This window comes from Cnephaeus nilssonii (assembly GCF_951640355.1).
Source record: "Cnephaeus nilssonii genome assembly, chromosome: 8".
NCBI classification, from domain to species: domain Eukaryota; kingdom Metazoa; phylum Chordata; class Mammalia; order Chiroptera; family Vespertilionidae; genus Cnephaeus; species Cnephaeus nilssonii.
Window position 1 is genome coordinate 41,163,920 of NC_137079.1, and position 22,325 is coordinate 41,186,244.

At 44.8% G+C, this 22,325-nt stretch overlaps 1 protein-coding gene and 1 long non-coding RNA gene across 7 annotated transcripts in view; one reads left to right on the top strand and one right to left on the bottom strand.

Annotated features, from left to right (window-relative positions):
• Positions 1-1,612, bottom strand: part of FARP1 (FERM, ARH/RhoGEF and pleckstrin domain protein 1) — a gene marked incomplete at its 3' end in the record, with an annotated part of 283,703 nt that extends 282,091 nt beyond the window's left edge. For 2 of the 5 annotated variants that reach the window (XM_079779459.1, XM_079779460.1), the window contains exon 1: positions 1,107-1,610. Of the gene's footprint in view, positions 1-590; positions 1,087-1,106 lie in introns of those variants that run through there. The other 3 variants (XM_079779461.1, XM_079779457.1, XM_079779458.1) reach the window with 3 other exon arrangements.
• Positions 768-22,325, top strand: part of LOC307104539 — a 32,126-nt gene continuing 10,568 nt past the window's right edge. The window contains exons 1-3 of one of the 2 annotated variants that reach the window (XR_013813897.1): positions 768-836; positions 17,538-17,708; positions 19,912-22,142. This is a non-coding gene — a long non-coding RNA (uncharacterized lncRNA). Of the gene's footprint in view, positions 837-17,537; positions 17,709-18,520; positions 22,143-22,325 lie in introns of those variants that run through there. The other variant, XR_013813898.1, reaches the window with a different exon arrangement.

Genomic DNA, 22,325 nt, shown 5'->3' on the forward strand with positions numbered 1-22,325 from the left:
AGGGGGTCCCTAAAAGCCATGGCTCTGAGGGAACGAGGGAACAGGCAGGGCCAGGCTGAGCAAGTCAAACCTGGGAAACTAACAAGAAAGACATTAACAGCAATCATAAAACGAAACAGCCAGAGGCCACCGGGGCTCCCCAGAAGGCACAGGGAGACAGGCTGAGACCGCTAAACTGTTCCAGATGAGACTCAGTCTCTCAACATCTCCAGGGGCTGATGTGATCCCAGGGTCCTAGTTTCTTTGTGAGGCCCACCTCTCTTCTTTTTTGGGGGGACCCTGCACAGACCCCAACAGCCGCTGGACTCGAACAAAATCCAGACTCATTGTGGTGAACTCATTTCCCCCCCCTCAAATAAAACAGACACATACACACACACACTTAAGGGTCTGGCCAGATCATACAGCTGAAGTTTCCGGAACTTAAATCTTAAAACCACAATCAGAAGTAGTTTTGAAATGCTCACCACAAAAAATCTGTGTCCTTTGCTTTTAAGAAAAAAGAAAAAGCATCCTGTTCTCCATAAAGGCAGGAGGTAAAGAGACAACATCTAACTTAGGCAGTGGGTGTGTTCCTCTTTGTCACCCACCGAGGTCCTCGCGCCGCGCGTGGGAGAGCTGTGGGCACCCGGCAGTGCGGTGGCACCGGCGCCGGCGGCCACCTTCCCGGCCGGCGATCTGCTCCAGGGGCCGAGGTTGCGGCCGGAGGTCCGGAAGCGGCGTCCGGCGCTGTCACCGCGCCGGGTGGGATGGGACGCAGAGGGGGGGAAGGGCGCCGCGGGGTGGAGGAGGCGAGAGAGGACGAGCGCGGAGCCCGGCCGGCTGAGTACGCGGAGGTGAGAAGGGTGCAAAGGGCAGCGCGGCGCCCGGAGGCCCCGAGCTTAGCCATTGTTGCGGGGACTGCGTTGGGCCCGCGGGCGCCTCTCCCGCCTTAGTTGGGGAAGCCGGGTCCCACACTCCGCCCGCCTCCTCGGTGAAGGACCCCCCCACGGGCCACGCTCCCACCTCCACCCGCGCCCCCGGTGGGTCGGTTCCAGGCGCCCGGACTCGCACAAGTTGCCGCCCGCCCGCCCCACCGCGGTCATTGTTCCCCGCGCGCCTCCTACCTCCACGGCGCCGGCGACTCTGGCTCCTACTCCGGGCCTCCGGGCTCAGTGGCTCCGGGCCCCCGGCTGCAGAGGGCGCGGCGGCTTCGGGCGCGCGTGCAGCAGGGGCGCTCGGCTATTAATACCCGCGGGCGGCGGCGGCGGCGCGAGCGCGCGATCAGGGCTGGCGGTGGCCGGCCGAGGTCCGAGCCATCAAAGGTGGCGTGGAGCGGAGGGGAGGGCGGAGCAGGCAGGGTGGGTGGGGAGCGTGCTCAGGGTCGCCATGGCCTCCTCGACGCCGGGCCAAACGCCACTCCGGCAAAGGAAGAGCGGTACAAAGCGGGCGGTGGCCGCGTCCCCGCCCCGCGCCCCAGCCGAGCGCCCGCAGCCCTGCGCCCGCGCGGGACCCGCCGCCTCCGAGGCCGGCGAGCGGGAAGTGAAGGCGGTCGCGCCCCTCCCCGGACCTGGGCCGGCCCCTCGGCGGGGGAAGCAGGGGCGCCGTGCAGCCCGAGCCGCGGGGACCGCGGGAGAGCCACAGCCCCCTCCAGCGTTCAGCCGGCGACCTGCGCGCCCGCACGCCCCGCCCTGCTCTGCCTTGGGGGCAGGTGCGCCTGGGGCCGGCGCGCCGGGAACGCCCCTCCCTGACCCGGACGAGCACACCTCAGATTTGTGCCTTACTTGGTCCTGGGGCCGGAGCCCGTCTCTCCGCGCTGCGCCACCCGGGACACGCCAGTCCTGCTGCTGTGGTTGAAAATGATACAAGGAGAGTGAGAGAGACGCGCAGGGACAAAACCAGGAGCAGCTGGAGGGCGATCCGTAGCGCGGGCTCTGCAGGTCACTTGTTGAGGACCTGCCAGGGGGCGCACCGCTGGTGTGCCCACCTGGGACTTGACGATGTTGCGCTGGGAGTGGCGCTTTGCAGGCACCCACGAGGGACTTTTAACCACCGAGGGGCAGTTGCTATCTCCCCCTCACCCTCCTGGGAGGGCGCAGCGTCCTCCACCCAGGTGAATCCCAGAAACACACACACACACACACACACACACACACACACACACACACACACACTCACCCCCTCTGGGGGAAAGGCGTGGAATATTTTAGAAACTGGTTTGCAAATTCTTGTTCACCTTCAGGGTTTCTGGAAGTCCATAAAGGCGGGGAGCAAGATTCAGGACCGAGGAGGCAAGACCTAAAGGGGGACAGGTCACTGCCCCACCCCAGCTGGGAGCTGCCGCCTTACCATCCCCCCTTCCTGCGTTCCAGGTCTCACTTGCTCTTGTCGCTGTCGACCCTCTCCTGGAGAGGGGAAAAGGTCTGAGGGCAGCAGGCTAGAAAGGAAAGCAACCCTCTGCTAGATCCCCAGGCTAGCCGGCATCTGCCTCTGAAGGCCCTGGCTCCAGAACTCTGGTCGTTTTGCAACGTAGAGGAATTCTGTGGCCTCAAGCCTGGAGGTTGGATTTCATGGGCAAGGTCACAGCTGAACCCTCGATGACAAGGAGCAGGGCAGGGCCTCCTTGAAGAGTGGCTGACACAAGAACAGCTCGGTAGAAGTAGGGGTATTTGTACATAGCTAGTGTGAGTGGTTTCTGGAGAGGAGCAGAGACATATTTTGAGGATGAGGTACTGAATTGTATTTGAAAAAAACAAAATCTGCCTGCGTATTTGGTAAAGGTGGAAGTGAAGAGGGCCATATAGGCCTCAACCCTAAGAAGAAACAGCAGGTTGTGGTTGAAGGGAAAGAGCGGTCCAGGGTTGGCTCTGGTCTAACCGGTTGTGTGACTCTAGAGACTAACGTGGATCAGAGGTTTTAGGCCAGTGGTTCCCTAAGGATGGTCCTCAGACCTGAAGCAGCACCTGGACATTAAGTGCAAATTCTTGGGCCCCACTTTAGACCTACCTTCTCAGGTTCTCCCATCTTGTGTGCATTAGAATCACTGGGAGGGCTAATTTCAACCATCTTGTCAGATCTGAAATGGGGCCCAAGAATTTGCCCTTCTAACAGGTTCCGTGACAGTGCTGGGCCTACACTTTGAAAACCACTGTATGCGGTGATGGATCTTAAATTCATAGAATCACCTAAGATTTTTAAAAACCTGAATGCCCTAGCCAAATATAGGATATCCCCCCAAAAAATGTATACACACACTTTCAATAATTATAAAGGCGGTGTTTATTAAAATACATTTCATTTTCAAAATGGAGTTATCAGCTGTTAAAGTGGGTATACATTTTTCTTGGGGGTCGGGGGGAGAGAGACACCCTGCATGTCAGTATTTCTGGGGCTGGGATCCAAGCGTATTTTTAAAGTTCTGCAGGTGATTTCAATGTGCAGCCAGCTTTGAGAACAATTGTTGTAGACAGAGCTTTTTAAACTTTAAAATATGTATGAGTCACCTGGGAATCTTGTTAAGATGCAGATTCTGGTTTAGTAAGTTTGAGACTCTGTTTCTACCAAGCTCTCAACTTCTGTGTGTTTTTGTTTGTTTGTTTGTTTGTTTTGCGAGTCCAGGGACGACACTGCATAGCAAGCAAAGTGCCATGCCATACCTCTCAACTAGAAAATTGTAGAACTCACAGAAAATTAGAAAAGTGACATTTATCCAGTCACCATCTTTGGACGACAACTATTTTCTATAGTGTTTCTTTTATCTTCTTTCTAGTGTAGAATAAGTTGTGCTCTTTTGCTCTTAGCATACATATAATTGTAACACAGTAAGTCCTCACCTAACATCATTAATAGGTTCTGCAACTTTAAATGAAACCAATTATACCAGAGGCTGTTTGGTATTCCTATGGCATCGCAATGTTACAACAAAACAATGTTGAACAAAGGGATGTTATTCGAGGACCTATTATATAACATCTGATGCTGTTTTATTATCTTATGATTACCAGTATTTTTTAAGGGAAAGTGACTTTTTGTTTGGTTGGTTTTTATTTATTTATTTTAAAATCTTTATTGTTGCCCTAGCTGGTTTGGCTCAGTGGATAGAGCGTTGGTCTGATGACTGAAGGGTCCCAGGTTCAATTCCTGTCAAGGGTACATGCCCGGGTTGAGGGCTCAATTCCTAGGGTGGGACATGCAGGAGGCAGCCAATCAATGATTCTCTATCACCAATGATGTTTCTATCTCTCTCTCCCTCTCCCTCTCTGAAATCAATAAAAATATATGTATAAAGAAATAAATGCAAAGAAACTCAATGTTTTTTATTTTTTAAAAAATCTTTATTGTTGAAAGTATTACATGTGTCCCCTTCTTTTCCTCATTGACCTCATCTACTGGCCCCCACCCCTGCCCCAGGCCTTCACCACACTATTGTCTGTATCCATGGGTTATGCATATATGCATACAAGTTCTTTGATGGATCTCTTCCTACCCACCCACCCACCCCTGCCTGAGGGAAGGTGGCTTTTAAAAGAGATGATCCAAGAGAGTTTGCAGGCTGAGGGTAGGAGCCTGTGGGGAAAGAGTTAATATAGGAGAAAAAAGGGGAGGCTTGGGGGCTCCAGCTGAGAGAGGCTGGAGTACCCCCAACCCCAGTTTCCTTCCAGCTCTCACGAACATTCTGTGCTTTGTACTTAAACTAATTGAAAGCACTTTTTAAATTCTTCTAACGGTAAAGCCAGGGGTAACTGGCCTAGAAAATCTGCAACCTGGACATTCAAACCCTGAATAATTAAGGTGTTCCCTCATCATTTTGTGCCATTTATGCCTAACTTTCAAGCTATAAAAATTTATAATTAGGGGACCCTTTCCCCCCTCCCCACATGGGAGTCTGTTCTGTGGCACTCTTTTCCCCTCCCCACGTGGGAGTCTGTACTTGTTCTTTAATAAATTTCCACCTTTGCTATAAAAAAAATTTATAATTACCTTGATCCTCTTTTAACCCCATTTTACAGATGAGGAAACTGAGGCCCAGAGGAGTTAAGTAACTTACCCAAGGTCATACAGCTAATAAATGGTAGCAAAGGGCTTCAAACTCAAGTAGTAAGGCTCCAGAGGCCATGCTCTTAGCCACAATGCTGTGTTACGGCTCTAGAGTCATAAATCTAGGACAACTGGAGAAAAGTATTAAAAATATACTCCTTTTAGGATAGAAAATAGAATAGGATAAAAGTAAGGACTTTGGGTCATTTTTTTTTTTTTCACTTTCCTTTCAAAAGGAGAAATTTAGGAGGAAACCGGGGGGAGGTCATAGACTGCAGTCCTTTTGAATCTGGCCTGTGATCTTGCCTTTCGATTCTCAGAGATTGAAAGGGTACATACGGGGAAAGTATATCCATGTTGATGGTCACTTGAAGCATTTATATTGTTCAAAAATGCATTGAGAATTGAAATAGGAATGGGGGAGGGGGGGTGAGTATACGTGTGTGTATGTCTGTCTGTCTCCACAATCAGGACAGCAAACCCCTCTTTGGGTTATTGACTTCATGTATGATGGCCAATGCAAAATCACTCTACTGCTTAGAAATCTGTAATAAGAGTTTCATAGTTTTTTCATAATTATCCCCTTTTAAATATATATATTTTATTGATTTCAGAGAGGAAGGGAGAGGGAAAGACAGATAGAAACATCAATGATGCAAGAGAATCATTGCTTGGCCAATTCCTGCAGGGTCAACCTGCAACAGGGCATGTGCCCTGACCGGGAATCAAACCGTGACCTCAACCACTGAGCCATGCCAGCTTAAATTGAACTTAAACACATTTTAAGGTAAAGGAAAGTTCTTCCTGCCCCACATTCCAACAATTGCTGCTGAAAATCTATAAGCTAAGGCACGCTGCAGGGTTGTCAAAGGATAAATGAAAGAAATCAACTGCGTACTTGCCCCTCCCTAGATAGGATGGACAGCTGGTCCACAAGGATGCCGGCAACTCCAAACTTTACTCTTCCCTCAACACAGCAAAGGGCACTCAGCCAATCCCCCTAAAACCCCCCATTCCCACCAAGTCTGTGGGGAAATTTTTTTTTATGAACTGGTTTTTAGGAGCATTTTTATCCTCCTGCAGGGGATCAAGGCTGCTTAATTACAGCTCTTAATCCTTGAAAAGAAGTGAATCCTAAATACAACCACGCTTTTTCCCTAAGCAGTGGGATGTTGCTCTTCCCAGCAACAAGAGCTCTGTTGTTTAGCTCATTAATAAAAGGGTTGAAAGTAGACAAACAGCAATAAACTAGTACTTGGTTGAATTATTCCTTTTTATCCTTTTCATACAAATTGAGAATACCAGTAGAAAGGAGGAAATAAAGGTGTATAATTCATTAAATAATTGCTATCCTTTAACAAATTTAAATCCCTATATACATTGAAATATAATCTAAATAAGTGTGTAATCAAAAATAATCTCTAAATATTTGTTTCAGTTCTGAATGAGGAGTAACCAAGAGAAATGGACTTAAATGACAGTGATCTGAAGTCAGTTAAGTTTTTACAAGTAGTAGTTACGCAATACCAAAGAAAGATAAAAATTTCCTTTCCTAGAAATGCTTAAAAATAGAGCAGATTTGTATATTACCAGTTGCTTTTCAGGACTGCCCCAAACATCAAGATAGTAATTTTTTTTTTAATGGGCAAAAGATTTGAATAGACACTTCACAAAAGAAGATATGTGAATAGTCAGTGATTAAAGAGCTTATTATCTGTCTGGGAAACACAAATTAAAGCCACATTGAGACACACTGCACGCCTACTAGAATTGCTAAAATTAAAAAGATTACCACCACCATCAAAGTTTGATGAGGATGTGGAGCAACTGAAACTCACGCTAATGAAAATGCAAAATGGTACAACGACTTTAGGAAAAATCTGCCAGTTTCTTATAAAGTTAAACACACTCACTGTAAGACCATGAAATTCCACTCCTATGTGTTTGTTTACCCAAGAAAAAGAAAAACATATGTCCACAAAAAGACTCGTACAAAAATGTTTGTAGCAGCCCTATTAATAAAACTCCAGATGCCCATCAACAGGATGGAAAAGTGAGCTGGGGTCTATTCACACACAACAGACTTACTACTCAGCAGTAAAAAGAAATATTGCTACATGCAACGACATGGATGGATCTCAGGAGCATTCTGTTGAGTGAAAGACACTTCACACACACAAAAGGTACATATTGTACTTTTCTGTTTTTATGATATTTTACAAAAAACTCAGAATGGAGGCTGTCTTCGAAGAGCAGAGGATGGAGATTGGCTGGGAAGGTACATGAGAGAACCTTCTGGAGTGACTATAATATACTTACCTTGACAGAGGTTTGGGTTATACTGATGACTGTATTAAAACTTAGTGAATATACAATTGATTTGTGCATTTCATTCTATTTAAACATTACCTCAAAAGAAAAGAAACAAGTACAGAACTTTAATAAAAAGGGGAATAAAATGTTAATAGTAGAATCTTAGTGGTGGCTAGAAGCATGTTCACTATAAAATTCTTTCAACTTTGTTGTAATTTTGAAATTTTTATAATAAAATGATGAATTCCACTCCTAGGTATGTGCCCAAGAGAAATGAAAACATATGTCAACACAAAAACTTATATATGAATATTCATATGAGCATTATTCATGATGACAAAACATAGAAAAACCCAAATGTCTATCAGATGATGAATAGATAAACCAAATGGGATATATCTGTACAATGAAATATTATCCTATATAATGAAAGGCTAATATGCAAATCGACTGAATGGCAGAACAACCATTTGCTATGACGCTCAATGCAGGAGCTGCCTCCTGGTGGTCAGTGCGCTCCCACAGGGGGAGCGCCGCTCAGCCAGAAGCCGGGCTCACGGCTGGTGAGTGCAGTGGCAGTGCTAAGGACCCCTCGGGGGATGTCCGCCAAGGGGTCCTGGACTGTGAGAGGGTGAGGGCTGAGTTGAGGGATGCCCAACCCACAGTGCACGAATGTCATGCACCGGGCCTCTAGTATTATATGATTCCATTTATATGAAAGGTCAGGCAATAGGCAAATTTTAAAAAACAGAAAGTAGATTAGAGGTTGCCTCAGACTGGGGGAGTTGGAGGGAAATGGGGACTAACTATTAATGGATAGGGGGTTTCTTCTTGGGGTGATGAAAATATTCTAAAATTGATTATGAAGATCATTGTGAAACTGAATATGTCAAAACCCATTGAATTGTACATTTAAAATGAGTGGTGAATTGTATGGGATATGAATTATAACCAATAAAACTGTTATAAAAAATAAAATACTGGAAAAAATGATCGGGATCAGCCTTATTATTACACAATTAATTGCCCTATGAACTACAGATCTCTTCATCGAGAGCAGGGGTGGGGAACCTTTTTGCTGCCAAGGGCCATTTGATGATATTTATAATATCATTCGTGGGCCATACAAAATTACAACTTACAAATTAGCCTGCTGTATATGGTCAAACATTTAATTAACTCACCCCAATGCCTTGGTAGGGCCAGACCAAAGATTTCTTGGGCCTTATTCGGGCCCAACAGTCTGGATGTTCCTCACCCCTGATCTAGCTGAAGAGAAGGCATCCTTGTCATGTTTTCTAATATGTGCATTTTAATACAAATTTCTTAATGACTTTCTAAATTCACGAAACATATGAACCTGGTATTAAATCTTTGGTTTGTCAAACTCTAACTGAAAGACTAACATTCTAGCAGATGTTTTTCTTGGTGAGTGTTTTTTGGGGGAGGAGGGTATTATTTCTTTATTTTGGTGTTTGGTTTCTTTGTTTTTTTATTTGTTTTCACAATTCCTACTTACAAATGTCTCAGACAGGGGAGTTGGAAATACCTAAACACTTTCTTCTGGTCACCTCAGGTAGCTGTAAAGTCCCAGAAGAATAGAGAGACACAGGGAATGAGAGTACATGTGAAACGCAAAAGTAATTATGTATGTAAACCAGTGGTTCTCAAACATGGGTGCATAATGGAATCTTGGGGGGTGGGGATTTAAATATCTCAGTTACCCGTGAATCATCCCTCCCCCTCCCGGAGAGCCAGATGTAACTGACCTGGGGTGCAATCAGGATTTCTAAGGCTTCCTAGGAGATTCTCATGTGCAGCCAGGTTGAGAACCACTGTCCTAGGACCATATCCTGAGCTCGCAGAGGCAGCCGAGGCTTAGCGCAGAACCTTAGCTCAAATGGTGCCCCCAAAATACAAGAACCTCCAGCAGGGGTGAGTGTGTGCAGATAGAGGGAACAACATGGCAGAGCACGGCGTCATCATCCCCTTTTAAATTTCAAAAAAGAACACATTATCTGATTCTAAATCAAACTCTATTTTAAAGGGTATTTCACGAAAAGCTTTCCTATTCCCGTCCCCACATTGCTCAATTCTCATCACATTTCCCACCCCAAAAGAGGCCCCTTGTCAATAGTTTCTTCTTCTATTTTTTTTTTAAGAGAGGCAAGAGAAGAACATGGATTTGTTGTTCTACTTATTTATGCATTCATTGGTTGATCCCTGTATGTGCCCTGACCAGGCATGGAACCCACAACCTTGAGGTATCAGGACAATGCTCTAAACAGCTGGGCTGCTCAACAAGGTCTCATAGTTTCTTCTTTTTCTAGAGAATTCAAGCCAATCCCAATATATGTTCTTTTTTCCTTTTAAATACGATGGTAGAACTTCATGCTATTTTTTTTTTCTGGGAAAATCTTGGAAATAATTTCACATCACTACTTAAAGAGCTTCCTCACTTTTTATGTCTGCGTAGTACTCCATTCCTATCTGGTATTATACCCAATGCTCCCATGAGTAACGCTGTGCCATTCTGTACATGTATGAATATAACTGATGCACTTTTCCAAATTGCCCTTCCCGGGGTTGTTGCAACTCACACTTAGACCAGCAGCGCATGAAAGTTCCTGCTGCCCTAGCTGGTTTGGCTCAGTGGATAGTGCACCCGCCTGCGGACTGAAGGGTCCCAGGTTCGATTCTGGTCAAGGGCACATGCCTGGGTTGCAGGCTCGATCCCCAGTAGGAAGTGTGCAGGAGTCAGCCGGTCAATGATTGTCTCTCATCATGGATGTTTCTATCTCTCTCTCCCCCTCTCCCTTCCTTTCTGAAATAAATAAAAATATATTACTAAAAGAAAAAAAAGAAGAAAGGAACTTCCAACTTCCCCATTGCCTCACCACAAGGTGGACTATCACAGTTTTATGTGTGTGTGTTTTTCAGTCTGATAGGTATAAAAACGTATCTCAGTATATTTTGGGTTGCTTGTCTTACTTCTTACTTGTGAAGTTGTATGTATTTTCCTATGTTTAAGATCCTTTCTTACTTTCTCTCCTATCATTGTTCATTCAGCAACAGTTTCAAAGAAAGAGATGATCTCCTCGGGGCATACGATTTCACCTACTGTCCACACAATCCAACCATTTAGCAATTCTAAGCGGAACAAGGAGGTGAGTGGGCAGATGGGCACTCAGAAAGGTGGAAGCTTTCCATCCTTGACAAAAGGGACTCACACTATTTACATACCCAAGTGGTCATTACACACCATCATTCATTCATTCCTATACTATTAATTGAATGCTTACTGCTCTATACAAAGCATAGCCTATGAATGAAATGTGACAGAAAGGAGGAATTAGGATGCACAGCTCAAAATTACATTATAATTGTAGAAGTCTTTCTACCAATATTCCTACAAAGTTCTTTTCTTATGGGTATTGATGTGCAATTAAACCATCATTAGCCATAATTAAACTACCATTTCATACTTTTCCCATTTTACTTGCATTAAGGTACTCCAAACTGAACTAATTGTCCAAAATTTGAAATTATGCTTCTACAAATAAAACCTTTACACTTTTAGCATTTTCCCACAACCTAAAAGAAGTAAATTTCTGGTTTACACTTAACTATTTCCCCGAAGCCTTTTCTGACTTTATGTGCATTTATTTTCTTATTTGGTTTCTTTTGATGTAAACTAGAGACCTAATAAGGACTTTCTAATGTCATCTAGTCAACCCCCAGGCTCCTTGCTAGACAGAGGCTATCCGTCTTTTTTATTTTAAAACATTTCCAAGGGAAAACCTCTAATTTTTCTCACTAATTCTTCCATTCCAGTTTTTATGATCCAGTCACCTAAAGAACTTTCCACCACCCATCGCCTCAAAATGATCTCATTGACCATCTTAACGTAATTTGATGCTGATTACTCCTACGTTTTTCTTCAGCTCTCACAAATTAGTCATCAAAACAGATTCATACTGTAATTAACTGGCGACTTTGATTTTATTTTCCATAGTGGAATGAGTAGACTTTGATTTCTTTCCATGGTGGAAACAACTCTATATTTGTTTCCAAATCCGGCCATTCAAAAGTACCACTTAAATCAATTTCTATTCCAAACTCCATCCCACCTGGCAGGAAGAGCTCACCCTCAGTCATTGGGGAGCTGACCTCAGTCCCGCCCCTGCACCTCTTATAGGACAGCAGAGTCCCAGCAGCTCACATAGCACCAAGGTATCAGGGAGACCTTCTGGGGACCACGTCACTGCCGTGGGCTGCACGTTGGGTCGGTGCAATAGCTCTGGGACTCCCCTGCCCTCTTCGTGGGACCACAGGTGAGGCCGGGCTCTGCTGCCTGCAGGACCACAGACCCCTCTTTCCTTCTTCGTTTGGAGGAAATCCCTCACTCTTTTCTCATTTCCTTTCAAAGCACTTCCTCTCTTTCCCCTGTTGCCATAGAACATTAAACATAATTGGGGGGTTGGCTTTTGAAAATCTGAATATCTTCAAAGAGATGTCCACCGTCCATTTATACCTCAAGCACCTGCGAGCACATGGTGCGCCAGGCTGTGTGCCAGGCGGCCCCTGCCCAGGAGGAGCTGGCAGTGCAGCCAGGGAGGCGCACTGGCTGGCCGCAAGCACGAGAAACTGCCAGGGAAGTGCCGTGAAGGTGGGACGGGGGCCCGGGAGGCAGGGGCCCCCAGAGGCCCAGGGCATCGGGAGCCTCCGGGGAGGAGGGTGCACTAAGCTGGGGCCTGAAGGGGTAGGAAACAGGTATCGGGCTTGGCAGGGAGTGGGAAAGACGGTCCCGGCAGCGTTTATTCCAGAAGTGCTATTCTCAATACTCTTTGCTCAAATACTTGTGGCATTAGTGACATCTTGCAGCACCCCAACCCTTGCTGCTGAGATTCTGAGGACATTTGAACTCTCTTTTCTGTCTTCCTGAGGCTTCTGGGGTGTTTTCTAATATAAAACAACTAGAGGCCCAGTGCACAAAATTCGCACTGGGTGGGGGCGGGGGGGCCTCAGCCCGGCCTGCGCCCTCTTGCAATCCGGACCCCTCGGGAGATGTCCGACTGCCAGTTTAGGCCTGATCCCACAGGGATCCCTGTGGGATCATGCCTAAACCAGAAGTCAGACATCCCTCTCCCAATCCAGGACCGATGGCTCCTAACCGCTTGCCTGACTGCCTGATTGCCCCTAACCGCTCACCTGCCTGCCTGATCACCTCTTACCACTCTGCCTGCCTGCCTGATCGCCCCTAACCACTTCTGCCTTGGCCCCTGCCACAGCAGCTTCGTCCGGAAGGACGTCGAGAAGGTTGTTCGGCTGTCTGGTCTAATTAGCATATTACACTTTTATTATTATATATAGTTATTATCTACTTAATGTTCTTTACATTGCCTTCTAACTGCATTTGATGGTATATCAGTTAAAGTTTGTCCTTAGAGCGGTCTCTTTTAACCATGAATGATAACCTACCTCGAATGAAAATTTCCTTTTTTGTGTGTGGGGGAAAGTTATTAAAATCAAACTCCTTTTATTGTATTTGCCTTACTCTTCTATTACCTAAATCCTGGGGAACTGGATTCAAACTACATTGACTTATGGATGTTGCAGTGATAGAGTTCATCTGATTACATTTTATGTGACTTCCATTTTATAGTGTTTTCATGAGGAGTAAACTGAGTCTTCTCTATTGCCCTAAACCTCAAGGGATTACAAAGGGTTGGTTTGGGAGTAACACAATTTATTGTCAATTAGCCCAAAATAATAACCCAGGAGAGTGTGTTGTGGGGAGGAGAGACAGATGCTCTCTCAGCAAAATAAAGCCAGAGTATTTTCAGCAATACTGGAATCAAAGTCATGTTAATACAAGAAATGTGAATCCGTCTAATGGACCAGATGGAGAGGGAGGAGAGGAGACTCTTCAAGGAAAATAATTCCCACAGGGGGAAGATGAGATGAGGTTGAATGACTAAGAGAAAACTAGGTAAAGCCTGCTGTAGAGGCACCCCCATTTTCCAACTTCTTCCTCAACACTTCCCCCACCCCCATCCTCAGGAGCAAACTCTGACTAAGAAACTAGGGAGGCCAAAACCCACGAGGTCCAAACCCACTCCTTTGGGTCTCTGTGATTGGGCCAAAGGAAAACCCATTGATGGATGGCTGAGACTTCGACATCTGCACAGCATCGGAGGATCAAGGCGCTGAAACACAGAATAGGGGCGGTGAAATCGAGACGCCGCTTTGCTCAGAAAACTACACTTGAGGACTCTCACCTAAAGAAAACCTAAGTCTCTGAGAATTATGAGAAAAGAGCCAAAGAGAATGACGTGGGAACAAAATAGACATTACAAAGTCAATGGTGGAAAAACAAAATCCAGAATCTGACCTCAACCCAACAATCCTTTTTGGAAGAAAGTAAGACATTTCTGTGCCTTGGTAGAAGTGGTGAGTGGCATCTCTAAAATAAGTACTCGCTAATATATTGCAGTTTAATATTTTGTTATTTAAAAGAAGGAATAGTAGAAATATTTTAAAGAAATACATATCCATTAAAACCAATGGTAACTAAAAGATTAGATTGGAACATAAACATTATTTTGTCTTTTAAAAATATTTTTATATTATATCAAAATATCTTAGGATAATATATAAAATCAAATGGAAATATATGAGAAGTGCTTCAAGGTCCTAATTTTAAAAAAGATATTACATGAGAGTATTGTTAGCATTGCTGTGAGTGAGAAATACTTTAAGGTACTTATAACAAATATATTGCATAAGAGTACTGATAGTATTGCTATGAATCAACATTCCTAGAATTTTTTGAGTTTAGTAGACCATAAAATGTATGCTGTCCAACTCTCCCATCACTGGCCAGATGTCTCTTATGTTTATGTGCTATCTTGACTCGGTTACATACTGGCAATGTAACCTTGAACATCTAACTTCATTTTTTATAGCCTTTGTTTCTGCATTTGTGGCGATGAGAATTGCTTCTTTACATGGCTTTTGGGAGGATTAAATAAAACCACACAACTAAAGCATTTAAGCAAAAGAAACATTTTTCTTTAAGATAAAGGAAGGAAGGAAGGAAGGAAGGAAGGAAGGAAGGAAGGAAGGAAGGAAGGAAGGAAGGAAGGAAGGAGAAAGAAAGAAAGAAAGAAAGAAAGAAAGAAAGAAAGAAAGAAAGAAAGAAAGAAAGAAGAAAAGAAAAGAAAAGAAAAAAGAAAAGAAAAGAAAAGAAAAGAAAAGAAAAGAAAAGAAAAGAAAAGAAAAGAAAAGAGAAAAGAAAAGAAGAAAAGACAAACCCAAATACCCAGGAGAATATCCTGCCGGGAAGTGGGAGCTGACGTGGCCACATATCTCTGTCTCCCCAACATTCCCTTTCCCTTGGAGTTTTCTCACGTCACGGACTTCCGCCAGCTTTGCTCTTGCCCCTCCTTCTCTGTTGAACCTACCTAGTGGACTTCTGTTTTATTATTTGAGCATCAGCCTGCCTCCCCCATAGATGTAACCCTACATCATCCCACCCAGGCAGCCTCTGAGGGGGCCTGGGATGGGTACTCAATCCGAGACGGACCAGGTGTCCCTGAGACAGCACAGGCACGTGGACCTGGAAATGGAAAACACCGAGTGGCCAGGAGGCCACGTTAAAATCAGTGGCTAGAAGGGAAACAAACATGTCACCACCCCTCCATTCCCTGCTCGGAAGCACAGAAGCAGCTGATTCTCTCCCTTCTTACTGCCCGCTTAACCTACTGAGCCACAGGCGCAGTTGATCAAGGCTTGACTGCTACACCTTTCCAGGGCAATGAGCAGTGCACCCTCTTGTCCCCACTGCACAGGTGTAAGCATCCTTACCCGGCAGTGCAGATGGAAAAAGAAGTCACCCCACCCTGAAATGGGAAATCCTGCAAGCCTGCTTTTTTCAAAAAGCCCGCCTTTTCTCAAAAGCCTGCCTGTCCCCAGACTATAAAAGCAGCCCAGTAGAGCCAGCGCCCCCCGCCCCCGCCCCGCCCCAGCCAGAGAACCTACCTTCCTTTCCTCTGTGCTGCCTCCCTTGTGCTCAAGCATAAGCTTAATAAAACCTGTCTGGAAATTTCTCTGGGCTTTCCTCTTGATTTCTATCTTGGGGAACCACAAGCTCCCAAGGCTGGTAACATCCCTTCCCTGACAATTTGGAACGGGGATGTAAAAAAAATGTTTAGCCCTAGCCGGCTCAGTGGATAGAGTGTTGGCCTGCAGACCAAAGGGTCCCAGGTTTGATTCTGGTCAAGGGCACGTAATTGATTGCAGGCTCCTCCTCGGCCCGGGCCCTGGTTGGGGTTCGTGCAGGAGGCAACCAATTGATGTGTTTCTCTCACATCGATGTTTCTCTCTGATTTTCCCTCTCTCTTCCACTCTCCCTAAAAATCAATGGAAAAATATCCTCAGGTAAGGATTAAAAAAAAAAAAAAACAAAAAAAGAAACTGTTTAGTCTCTCTCTCTGTATCGCTATTGCAATGTCGTGTAAACATGGAAGTTGTTGTTGACAACTGTTTTCTACCATAGGAGCCGGGAAACAGAAGCCGTTAGTGTGCGTATGAAAGAGGAGCGGTGCAGATACTCAGCGGGAGGCAGAGGGAACGAGGCAGAGGGTGGGTTCGTTTCCCAGGGCTGCCATCACCGGGTGCCTTAGACTGGATGGCTTCAAATGTCAGAAATGTGTTCTCTCACAGCCTGGAGGCTCGAGGCCTGAAAGCAATACTCCCTCTGAAGGATCCTGGGAGGGTCTGCTCCACGCCTTTATCTTTGCTCCTGGCGTTGCCGGCCATCCTTGTGCTCCTTGGTTTGCAAACACATCCCTCCAGTCTCTACCTCCGTCTTCACATGGCGTTCTTCCCTCTGTCTGTCTGTGTCTCTTCTTCCCTTCCAAAGAGGACCCCGTCCGATTGGATGAGGGCCCATCCTACGCCAGGATGGCTTCATCTCAACTTGATTACACCTGCAAAGACCCTATTTCCAAGCAAGGTCATGTTCACAGGTACCAGGGGTTAGGGCTTCAACACACCTTTTGGGGGTACACAATTCCACCCAAAACAGAAGGCGTTCTGGGCCTGCCCATTGCTCGGGGGCCCTGGTTCCACCTCGAGCCCAGCTGTAGGGCCTTCGCATTCCTGGCAGTGCTCCAGTGACGGTCCTGGGGTCGGCGAGGCAGAGCCGGTTTGTGCTACTTATTGTCACCAGAGTCCTAATTAGTGTGCTAGACATGGCCCACCCCTGCTACTGTCTCCTCTTTTCACCGCATGCTGCAGCCTGTACATTTCTTCACTAAATGCCAAAGGGACAGAGTGAGGACAAATACGAAGATTTAACTAACAAAATGCAGGTTTCTAACTTGATTACTGGTCTGTTTATGTGCCTGTGCTACTACACCTGATGTCTAAAGACAGCATTTTCCACCCTCGCTGGTTTGGTTCAGTGGATAGAGTGTTGGCCTGCGGACTGAAGGGTCCCGGGTTTGATTCTGGTCAAAGGCACATGCCTGGGTTGTGGGCTCAGTCCCCAGTAGGGGACATGCATGAGTCAGCTGGTCAATGATTGTCTCTCATCATTGATGTTTTTATCTCTCTCTCTCCCCTCTCCCTTCCTTTCTGAAATAAATTAAAAAAAAAACGTTTTAAAAATATTATACAAAGCCCTAACCCGTTTGGCTCAGTGGATAGAGCATCGGCCTGCGGACTGAAAGGTCCCAGGTTCGATTCCGGTCAAGGGCATGTACCTTGGTTGCGGGCACATCCCCAGTAGGAGGTGTGCAGGAGGCAGCTGATCGATGTTTCTCTCTCATCGATGTTTCTAACTCACTATCCCTCTCCCTTCCTCTCTGTAAAAAATCAATAAAATATATTTAAAAAAATATATATTATACAAAATGAAACCCCATATTATACAAAATGGTGTTTCATTTAAAAATTTACACCAAAGATAGTAAGCACTTCAAAATTTATTTTTATAAAATCTTATGAATGAGGAAACTGAGGCCTTGGAAGATGGTGGATTTGCCCAAAGGCCCACAACCCAAACCAGCAAACCTGAGACTGGAAACATGTTCTCTTCACCACCCCTCATGATTAAATTCTGACAACTATATTCCGTGTTAAGACAAAATGCGAGTGTATTGTTTTACAGCGTCTACTGATAACATCGTTTGACTTTTCAGCTCCCAGAGAGCCTCCTCTGCAGCAGGCACTGAACTAAATGCTCCGGAGACAGAGAGCGCCACCAGCACCTGGAAAGCACACTCATTTAATGTCATTATTATCTTGGAGAAGCAGGAAGCAGACTGTAAGTCAATCAAGGTCCCACCCAGCGATCTCCACGCAAGAAACCGGTGAGCTCCTTACTCCCTCATTCCGTGTTTCTAAGAGTTCCTAACCAGACTGTATCTCCACTGTACATGCAAGTGTCCTTCTTGTTCCCCCCTTTGTCCTCATCTGCATTTCTGAAATAAACACTGAGTTTAGGGGGGAAAAAAAACATATTATGCAACAAATGGCATGTAAAAGAAATAAAGGGATTTGATTTTAGATTTGAAAAGACTGAAGAGACAGAACAAAAGAACATGTGTGAAATTTGTTTAAATCCCAATTCTAACAAAAAAAATTGCAGAAAGACTTTTTGAGACAATCAGGGAATTTTTATTATTCTCTGGGTATTGTGATTCCAAGAATTATTGTTAATTTTATGAGGTGTGATAAATGGCCTTGTGGTTATGTAGAAAATGCCTATAATTTTTAGAGACACATTATGAATAATGTAGGAGTAAAATGACATGAAATCTGAAATGTGAAATGCATTGTAAAATATTACAGTAAGTGGGAAAAGAGGAAGCAAATATGACAAAAATCTTGATGATAACTTAATGTAGGCTTTGTTTTATGGGAATTTATTCTACTATTATTTCTAATTTTGTTTGAAATTTTTCATGGTAAATTTAGAGGATACATGTGAGTAAAATACCTACAGTAGTTATCACAGGATAACCTGTCTTTGTTATGTGACAATAATGTTAACTCAAACATACAGTTTGTATTAGATAACGTCTCAATTGAGTTCCTGGTACTCTTGACTATGGCAGCATATTTTTAATTTGCTAATGTCTATATATATATTATTGATTCAGAGAGGAAGGGAGAGGGAGAGAGAGATAGAAACATCAATGGTGAGAATCATTGATCAGCTGCTTCCGGCACTCCCCCTACTGGAGATCGAGCCCTCACCCCGGCATGTGCCCTGACAGGGAATCGAACTGTGGCCTCCTGGTTCATAGGATGATGCTTCAACCACTGAGCCATGCCGGCCGGGCTCAATAATGTCTTTAAAGCAAATCCCAGACATATCATTTCACCCAGGCATCTTTGGGAGGGCTTCCTCAAATCAGGAATGGAATGAAAAAAATCACTGCTTTATGGGGGTTTCATTCTGTTACAGACAGTTGGGGGTCAACAACAAGTCAGGAAATTAATAAATATTAACATATCAGTTGGTGGTAAGTGCCAACAAGAAAAATAAAGCAGGGTGAGAGGACAGGGAATGGGGGCAGTTTTAGATTGGGGTGGTCAAGGAATGCTTTCCTGCTGAGTGATATCAGAGCAGAGACCTAAACGAGGGAGGAGACAGGCTACATGATCCTGTGGGGAACAGCACTCCAAACAGAGGGAACAGCAGTGGTGAACATACAGGCTGGAGAGGGTAGTGGGGAGAGAATAAGTGCCAGGAGGACATGAAACAGTCAAATGTCATAGGGACTGACTGGGAATGGAGAGCAGTGTTGGACAGGGTGGTCAGGGAGGACCTCCCTGAGGAGGTGACTTAAGAGCAGAGACTTGCCCGGCCGGCGTGGCTCAGTGGTTGAGCATTGACTTGTGAACCAGGAGGGCATGGTTCGATTCCCAGTCAGGGCACATGCCCGAGTTGCAGGTTCAATCCCCAGTAGGGGGCGTGCAGGAGGCAGCCAATCAATGATTCTCTCTCATCATTGATATTTCTTTCTATCTCTCTCTTCCTCTCCCTTCCTCTCTGAAATCAATAAAAAAAAATATTTTTTTTCAAAAGAGCAGAGATCTGACAGATAATAAGTTGCTATACGTAGAGCAAAGTAGTGCACTGTTAATTCATTAACCAAACATAAGATAAAACGAAGCCCTCGATTTTGTACATGAATTATTAAGCCTAATCTTCCTGTCCTTTCCTCAGCAAGAGGTTTGTGCATTGTATTTATGTAATAACCACATTCTCTAGTTGTTCTATCTGATGCTTTGACACCGTGAGGCCTTGCTGGCTCAGGAGGGACAGCACATTTTGGGACTAACCACCCTCTGGAGATAGTAAACTAGCCTGCAAGCGCACCTTTCGGAGGCAACCCAGAGCCCACACTCCCAACCACCTCCTTCCCTGGGAGTTTACACTCTGCAACAGTGGTCTCCATCTTAACCACCCCGGGCCAGGTACCAGACAAGCAGGGACAGCCTCTGTGCCCAAGTCCGCTGGAATTATCCAAACCCGCTCATCCTGCCTTCCTTGTCTTTTCCAAGGAAACCTCGATAAGGCTCTTGGTCTGCATTTCCCCTGGCTCCCCTGCTTCCCGAATGACCCCGCGCTTGACCCCGCGCTTCCCCGTGCGGCCCTGCATGGCGGCCCTGCCTGTTTCTAGCGGATTGCGAGTATAATAAAAACTCCTGCCTTAATGTTAGCCATTTCCGTTTCTGCGTGTCTTACCAACCCTAATTACAGCAAATCCCGGCTACATTTTTATTTATTTATTTTTCTTAATATGTTTTTATTGATTTCAGAGAGGAAGGGAGAGAAAGAGAGAAACATCAATGATAAGAGAGAATCATTAATTAGCTGCCTCCTGCACGCCCCCTACTGGGGATTGAACCCGCAACCCAAGCATGTGCCTTTGACTGGAATTGAACCCGGGATCCTCCAGTTTGCAGGTCGACGCTCTGTCCACTGAGCCAACCCAGCTAGGGCCCGGGTACATTTTTAAACAGTTTACATTTATCTTCATTACTTTCTTCCTGTGAGCCTTGGCCCAGTGTTCCAAGCTGTCACCATCATTTGAAACTCTTCTACCACAATGCACATCCCTCCCAGCTTTGTTTTTGTGTCATCTGCAGACTTGCAAAATGTCTCCTGCATGCCCACTCTCGTGCAATCTCACATCACATCACTAGGAGGCGTCAGGAGCCACACCCTGTGATATTCCCCTAGAAACTGGGGGCAACTTATTTTAATTTCTCTAAAATCTCCTTATCACAGGCCTCACATCTCTCCACCTTATAACATGAAAGATGATGTCAATGGCCTGGTGAAATGAAGAACACTGAACTATAGCATCACTTTACTCTATCAACCTAGAGTCAACTTCAAAAAAATCAAATGAGATAAATTTTGTATGACATGCTTAGTCGATCCAGATGGTCTTCCAGTAATTATGTCATTTCTTAAATGCTTGCAAGAAATTTTTGCCAAACATATTAAGGTTATAGGTTCTGGAATTTCACCTTATACTACCAAATTCTCCTTTTATTTTATTATTATTATTATTATATTTTAAATATATTTTTATTGATTTCAGAGAGGAAGGGAGAGGGAGAGAGAGAGAGAAACATCAATAATGAGAGAGAATCATTGATCGGCTGCCTCCTGCATGCCCCCCACTGGGGATCAAGCCCACAACCCAGGCATGTGCCCTTGACCGGAATCAAACCCAGGACCCTTCAGTCCGCAGGCCAACGCTCTATCCACTGAGCCAAACAAGCTAGGGCCAAAATTCTCCTTTTCAAAAACTGGGACTCCTCTTTGCTGAAACTAAGATTTGTCACTTGTTTGCTCCATAAATTTTCATTTTATTGATAAAATGTAAGGGAATTTGGGAGTATAGCATGGCAGTGACACTCATTCAGAGCAAAGATGTAATTACTGGTGAGTCACGACATAATATTCCCAACATGTTAAAATGAGTAGATTCTCATTAGTATCAAAACCATGAATATTACCCATAGTTTAGAGAATCTGAAAGGAAGCAAACTTAAAACTGACAAATATAAAATTAGAAACAAACTTGTGTTGTTGTTTTTTTTAAGTTAATCTGTATTTTTTTTCCAGCCTCTACTCCCACCTCAAATACAGTGGAATGCTTTAACATTTCCCAGGGACGGATCTCCAATTAGAATATGGAAAGTGTTAAACCAATGCAGGTTTCTATTAAAGCAATGCATGCTGCTTTAAAAATAAAATTAGTCTCTACAAGGACTTGAAAGCTCATTTTTCTTTTTAATTTAAAGGCTAGAAACTAGCAACTTTACTTCAATTAAAAAGAAATTATTATACTCTGCCTATTCTGTGTTTCATGTGGTTTTATTGCATGCAAGGGCTTTTTTTTTCTCAGCACAACAAAGAAAGGTTAAAAAGTCTCTCAAAGTAACAACTTTTGCATTCTTTTCATTTAAAAAAATTTTCAAATTTTGAATGCCCTTTCAAGATTTAGCCCTTTATCAGGGAAAAAAAAAATTGTAAAACCTTGTTTCCTCCTCCAAAACATGTGCTCTTCCCCTCTTTATTCTAACACGAGGGGGACAGCAGACGGGAGTGGGCTCCAGGTCCTGCAGAGGAAGCCCGAGGAGTCATCGGTGTGGTTTCAGGGCCAGTACTTCAGCAGGAGCCCTGCAGCTCTGCTAAAGCACAGAGAGCATCGGCCAAGACTAACTAGGCCAACAGCGTGAGGAACCCAAGAGAGAGAAAAATCAACCCCTAAAAGGTAAATGTTGACCTAATTTCAAGGCAGGTTGGTAGTAAAAATGTTATATAACACCCAGGGAAAACAATATGTATATAAAGCAATATGTATATAAGTGAGCCATGATGAAAACAGGGGATGCTTTTTAAGGTCCCGGGAGAAAAATATTAAACAGTATTTAAGGACCAGATGATATTTACCTGT